Here is a 6,278-nt window from a genome sequence, read left to right as displayed (position 1 = left end):
GCAGCCGGGCTTGTCAACAGATCCATGCATCAACCTGAATGACAGGTCAGGGCCCACCCCCACCCCCCTGTCAGCTCACCCGACTTCTCAGTGCACTCTCTGTTCACTCAGAGTCCTGCATCTTTCCTGACTTCCTCATCATTCCTCTGGGACATCTTTCCCACCACTTCCCCCCTCCTCCTGCGTCAAAATGCCAAGCTGACTCAGGTGGCAGTATTATTGTGGTCTGGCTATGGGGCTCGCTGTTTTTGGTTGAGGTTAGAAATTTTCCACCGTCACACACGCAGCACGTCTCCACACTGCTGCTCGCCTATCAGAGCCGTGCGTGTCAGCAGCTCTCCTAATGCTGCCCAGATGAGGCGAGGAGAGACTGATGAAAAGGGGGAGCGAGGGGGGCGGTTGTGAGAAGAGGGCTGCAAATATTTCTTTTTATATCATATTTTATTGTGCATTTTCTTTTATTTATCCTTCAATAATAACTTTTGTTGTATTTACCAGAACACCAGAGTGAATTGTACGTACGGTATTAAAAAAAATACGGACACACGGGAACATGATCCTGTGGAGTTTGAAGGAAATTGCACCGCTGCAGGTGCGTGAGTGGAGGGAAAATACAGTCCCCCCCCCCCCGTCTGCCTCCCCCCCTCCCTCCTCACACTCCCCATCACCGCTCTCTCTCCGCACAGTGGTGAGACAGATGAGTGTACAGACTCACTGCTTTCAGTGGCGCTTGTTTCAGGAAACTCAGCTCCAGTCACTGTGGCCAGATCCAGATTCTTTACCCGACCGACGGTCTTTGATGTGTCAGTCTTCAAGTATTGTAAAAATCAGTGTGTGTGTGTGTGTGTGTGGGTTGGTTCAAGGTGCAGAGCCGTGGGTCAAATCCTCGTCTTTGAAGATTGTTTGTGTCCGAGCCAAGGGCGCGACATAAAAGTAAGGGCCGTATTGAGTTGAACGAACAGGGACTTACAGTTTTGTTAGGTGTGCTTACAAACTCGTCCTCGTCATTTTGTGCTTTCGAGCTCTGCCACAGTCGTCTTCGCCTCTCCAGCTGTTCTTGCTCTCACTGTGGCATTTTGCAAACAATGTACAGACAGTCTGTGTCTGATGTGGAGGGAAACGAAACAAAGAACATTTCTTGATAGATAGTGCACACGTTACATACTGTGTGTCAGTGTTTGTGTGGACAATTACATGCAACTATAACATGTTTACTCATGGCACAAAATGTACTTGTGTTACTATGTCGTGATTCTTCCACAAAATGATCCAGATTTAATCCGTGTTTGTAATTCAAACACAATCTGATTCCTCTCCCTATCTGTGCGGGGATTTAACCGTGGTAAGTTATAATGATATGAATCACATGCACTTCTAGTCTCTGCCAAGTGCAAAAACACACTGTGTGCAGCTCGAATCGATACCAGTGAGCATAGAAACCAAACAAGGACAAACAGCAACCTTACGAGACACATCTTCATGCATTAATTCAGCACAAACCTCCCCGCTATCTTTTTACACACACACACACACACACACACACACTGCCGCCGAATGTTGCCAGCGTCTGCCGTGTGGATGCTGTGCTTTGTTCTGAGCGCTCTGACAGTGAGTGGCGGTCTCAGGAGGCAAACACTGAAGTTGAAAGCTCAACAAGCTCTCTGAAGTGGCTGGCTTTCATGCTGCACATTGTGTCGGAGTTGGAGGTTGGGGGGGGGGGTCTACGCGAGTCCAGCAGACAAACTTATTTCAAGTGTACAGCGTACGGTGTGAATCAGGCGACACACAAACTCCACACAAGTCACGTCGGTATGTGACCTTATTAAAAAAAGGGGTTATTTTGTTATTTCTAAAGTCGCACTAAAGTAATTGCCGGCAGCAGCAGGTTGTAGCTAATGTAGCATGTCAGAGTTGCGACTTATTAAAGTGTGAATTCATGCCTCGGGCTGCCTCGCTCTCTGCTGAGGCTGGGATTCGTGTCAGGACATGAATCGAGCTACAGGACTGCACACTGCACTGAGCTGGGAGATTTAATTACTCTGTGTGTGTGTGTGTGTGTGTGTACTTGCACTTGTATTTGTTACCTTTTCTGGCATAAACACTGACCCTGCCAGGACCAGTCGTCCTCATAGACCCTGCTCCTAATGAGGCAGAACCATGAGGAACTGGTTTAGTCTAGGGCTAAGACGTGAACTGTGGTAAGGTTAAGTTCAGGGTTAGACCGGTTAAGGATAACACTTTGTTTAAGCTCATCAAGTGAATGGAAGTCTATGCAGTGGTCTATGAAGAATAGCTGTTCAAACCTGTGTGTGAACTTGCATTTACATCTCTGTGACACAGAGTGAAGGAGACTTTGCACTGGCCAGGACTTGGTTGGAGGTTTAGGGGTATACGCGTAAGGTTAAGTGTAAAATTAGGGGCAATAAGGGAACACATTATGTCAAAAAATGTCCTCACAAGTATGAGTTTGTGTGTGTTTGTGCTCCGTCTGTGTATGCTGAGTCATTTGTGGTTACCACCTCTGCCATTTAACAGCCCCTCTGTAATAACCCTCAGCATTAGGTGCTTATTATGGTAATTGAACTCCGTCGGTGACAGGCTGTTATAAGCCGAGCGTATTTATCTGATGAAATGTCACAGCAGAGGGATCAGAACGAGAAGTACATTACGTTGCCTAAATAATACCACGCTCTGAAGTTATGTGCGGCTTATTTTTTTTTTTTTGTCGGTTTCATTTTAAATCCAACAAACTGTTAATCTGCTGTTAGGTAAGGATTTAGGGTTATATTTCCTGCGCACTGTGATGTCAATATGTCTCTTTGCTTCACTTTGGTTTAACAGATGAGATTAAATAGGAAAAAAAAACTTGACTGAAGTTAAATTTCCTAGGTTTGGAGCGTGAACTTTGTAACGTTGCCTTAACGTTGTCTGGTGGAACTGATGTCGGACTCTACGCAGTTGTAAAATGCGTGGGAACTGGGAAGGAAAGACAGGAAGTGCAGCTTTTATACGCAGCTCATTAGGATCTTAAAAAGCCTCCTCTGAGATTCGCCTGAACGACAGAGTCATCTCCTGTTACTATTCCGATGGCTTTAGGCACTGGAGAGATGCCAGGAGGAAGACGGGCAGACGAGACAGAGCAAGAGTTGTGTTTTGTATATGAGGCAGCGGCGGCCTGGGGGCTATAAAAACAACGTCGAGACCACAGGCTCTAGTGTCACTCCCCTCACTCCTCAACTTCAGCGATCAACACAGCAGAGGCTACAGTGAGTCTCACCCAGGGTAGAATCTACATACACTAGTTCAATATCTGTCTCTTTTTTAAATGCAATGACCAAATTTCTTTTTTTTTTTTTTTTTTTTTTTTAGGCCACTTGGGCAGCAGATCTGTCAACACAACACTCATGACGGTTTGACATGCGGAGGATTTCCTCCAGCACATCACCAGGTTGTCGTTCCCTGTCACCTAGCAACAGTCACCTGATTGGGTGGTGTGGTGAGAGTCAAATTCAAATTCTTTTGTTGCTGTAACTTTTCCGTATTTCTTCATATCTCTATCTGACGTGCACCTCTTCACAACACTAAAGTGAATCTCATGTTGCGTGGCTTTGCAGACGGTGGCGCCAGCATTAGATGATATAAAAGTAGCTTTTAACTTAAATGATGTCTGTATGACTGTCTGAATTGTAAGTGTATACAGTAAGTGGAGGTTAACTTGACTTATGTGCTTCATTCAAGGCCTGAAGTAGCTCTGACGTCGTGAATCGGGTGTTTTGTTGCCCGTGTAATCAAAGCGGACGTCGATGAAAACAACTAATTCATCGCGTGTACTTTCATTTATGAGAGTGAACCAAACACACAACAGAAGGACTGGGAACGGCAAAGCCCTCGATGATTCACTCTTTAGATGTCGGAGTGTTATCTGAAATATGGCTGGGATTTAGAATACAGTCAAAGAGTCTGTGGTGTTTTATTAGCAGCACAATGTAAAGGGGCCCCATCCAGATAAGAGGTTCTTTATGGTGTTTCCTCAGGAGTGGAGACCTCAGGGCCAGCCAGGAGATATTAGGTGACTGGGGCCTGGAGCCTGGAGCCTGGAGCCTGGAGTCTTCAGCACAGCTGTTCACACAAAAACCTCCACACACGGCACAGTCAGCCAATAAGGGCACACATGAGCAATGAAGTTGAGTCAGGTGCAGGCGACATACCAGCACTATGACTTCAGCGTGTGGTGCATGAATGCATGTTTACATTGAGCTAACCAAGCTGATCTCCTCTTAGAGCAGTCACTCGCTCTGTCATGCAGACTTCTCTCGTATATACACACACCTCTTTTTTGGCTTATTGCAAAATCCCAATTAAAATCCTAATTTAATCTGCAATCTCTCATTGTGACTGTGTGTGGTTTATTTCTGCTGACCATAGGAACACACACACACCCACACAAGCTTGCACATCATGATTCATAATTGAGACATACTAATTTCCTGTGACATGGGCACTAACCTTTTCCTGTCCTTAAACACCCACTGTCAGCGTTTATTGGCAGACATTAATGAAAGAAATACTACTACTCAGTGTTTGTGTAAGTTTATAATTGCTTTTTGTTTGTTTTTTGTAGCCTTAAGGCCCTGGTATACTTCTGCACACATGCCGTGTGTGTCACATTGTCCCTGGTATACCCCTGTCAGTGTCCCGTAGTATCTCACTTCACCATCGGGTGGCGGTGGAAGTCTGGACGCAGGGAATAGGACGCATTCCTACTAAAAGAAGAAGAGAGCGATGCTACAGCTCCCTCGGACACGTCTGGTTCGAGCAGCTCGCAGCCGAAAGGCCCCAAGTCGAAGCTCGGCTGACTCCTTGGCGACGACTTCCTCTGTTGTCAAAATGTTTTTTCTGCCTGGTGAGAGGGGTTTAATACTCCACCTACTGGTGTGGCAGAAATTCAGCACGGTTCCAAAACCTGGGCCTGAACGTTTGTCTGCAGTTTTAACTTTCTTTCTGGTTTGCGAAGGCCACCGATGTCACTAAATATTGCACACTGGACCTTTAAAGAAAGTGCTCCAGTGCTTCTCCACCACTGGCCAGAAGATCATCGAGTGCACGCACTCTCCCCTCCTCGAGAGGTCTGCACAGTTCCTGCTGCCTCAAAAGAGCCAAGGACACAGGACCCCAGACACTTCACTTTCGACTGATGGATGAAACGTAATCGTCAGACAGTGAAGTCTGAAATGTGTCTTGCAACACAGCCGTTCCATCCGTGAACGATGACAAAGACACAGACGGGACGATTACGGCAGATGACAGAAAAGCAAACATCACAGCCGCGTGAAGACAAAGTACAGTTTACAGTACACTTGATCTGGGATTTAGCTCCGTGTTTAATTTTAGGATTGACTGACACACACACACACGAGTGCTTCGGTCTGATCCTATTAAATTGTGGACCCATTGATCTCAGATTCGATGATAACAGTTTATATTCTCTGCTAAGTATGCGATTAAAGTGGCCGATGTTATTGTTAGCTCGCCTTAATGTAACACAATGTAGGATTTGCTCTCCGCAGTTGGTAGACGGCATTGTTCGTTACAGCCTGTCGTTAAATAGATGCTGCGGTAATTTGTTGACAAGCCAATGATCTAACCAATCACTCTCCTTAACCCTCTTTGGTATTTGAGCTCTTTTCCACCTGTGTCACTTTGTTGCTGCGTTTACTTCCTCGTTTTGAGCATCAAAACAAATTTAGAGATGCGCGGCGTGCATAAACCAGGCTTTATGCATGAAAGTACGGTCATGAAAACACGTGTAAACATGAAGCAGACACAGAATGCAGAAAGTATGAGCTGGCCCTAAGAGGATAGAGAAAGAAAGAAAGACAGAAAGACAGAAAGAAAGAAAGGAAGAAAGAAAGAAAGAAAGAAAGAAAGAAAAAAGTAAGAAAGAAAGAAAGAAAGAAAGAAAAAAGTAAGAAAGAAAGAGGTGATAAGAGAATGAGGTTTCATAATACTCAATTTCTCCTCCACAGATCATTCAGATAAGAGGAGGGCATGGCAGGATATCCTGACCAGGCCACGACATCCAGCCACATGTTGTCACTATTTCCCTGTTGTGTTTTGCAGATAATAAAGCTATTCATTAAAGTGCCCATGATCAATAATGTAAAATAGAAATAAGAATCCCTTCAATCATCGCAGTAAAGAAAGAGGGGCAGTAACAAAGTGTGGCCAAAAACAGCCACGAGTTGAGTCTGTGTACTGTCCCTTTAAGACATAAAGTG

The 6,278-nt window shown here is 45.2% G+C and overlaps 1 long non-coding RNA gene across 2 annotated transcripts; it reads left to right on the top strand.

Moving 5' to 3' along the window:
- Positions 1–645: 645 nt before the first annotated feature.
- Positions 646–5,408, top strand: LOC131444418 (uncharacterized). 2 transcript variants are annotated; one of them, XR_009233725.1, is made up of 4 exons: positions 646–3,266; positions 3,370–3,496; positions 4,035–4,193; positions 4,622–5,408. It is a non-coding gene; the product is annotated as an uncharacterized LOC131444418 (long non-coding RNA). The 2 variants fall into 2 exon arrangements; XR_009233724.1 differs by lacking the exon at positions 4,622–5,408 and having other exon boundaries at positions 4,035–4,332.
- The last annotated feature ends 870 nt before the right edge of the window (positions 5,409–6,278 follow it).

This window comes from Solea solea, chromosome 18, assembly GCF_958295425.1.
Source record: "Solea solea chromosome 18, fSolSol10.1, whole genome shotgun sequence".
NCBI classification, from domain to species: Eukaryota; Metazoa; Chordata; class Actinopteri; order Pleuronectiformes; family Soleidae; genus Solea; species Solea solea.
The sequence above is the reverse complement of the archived record's forward strand: the minus strand, read 5'-3'. Positions and strand labels throughout refer to the sequence as shown.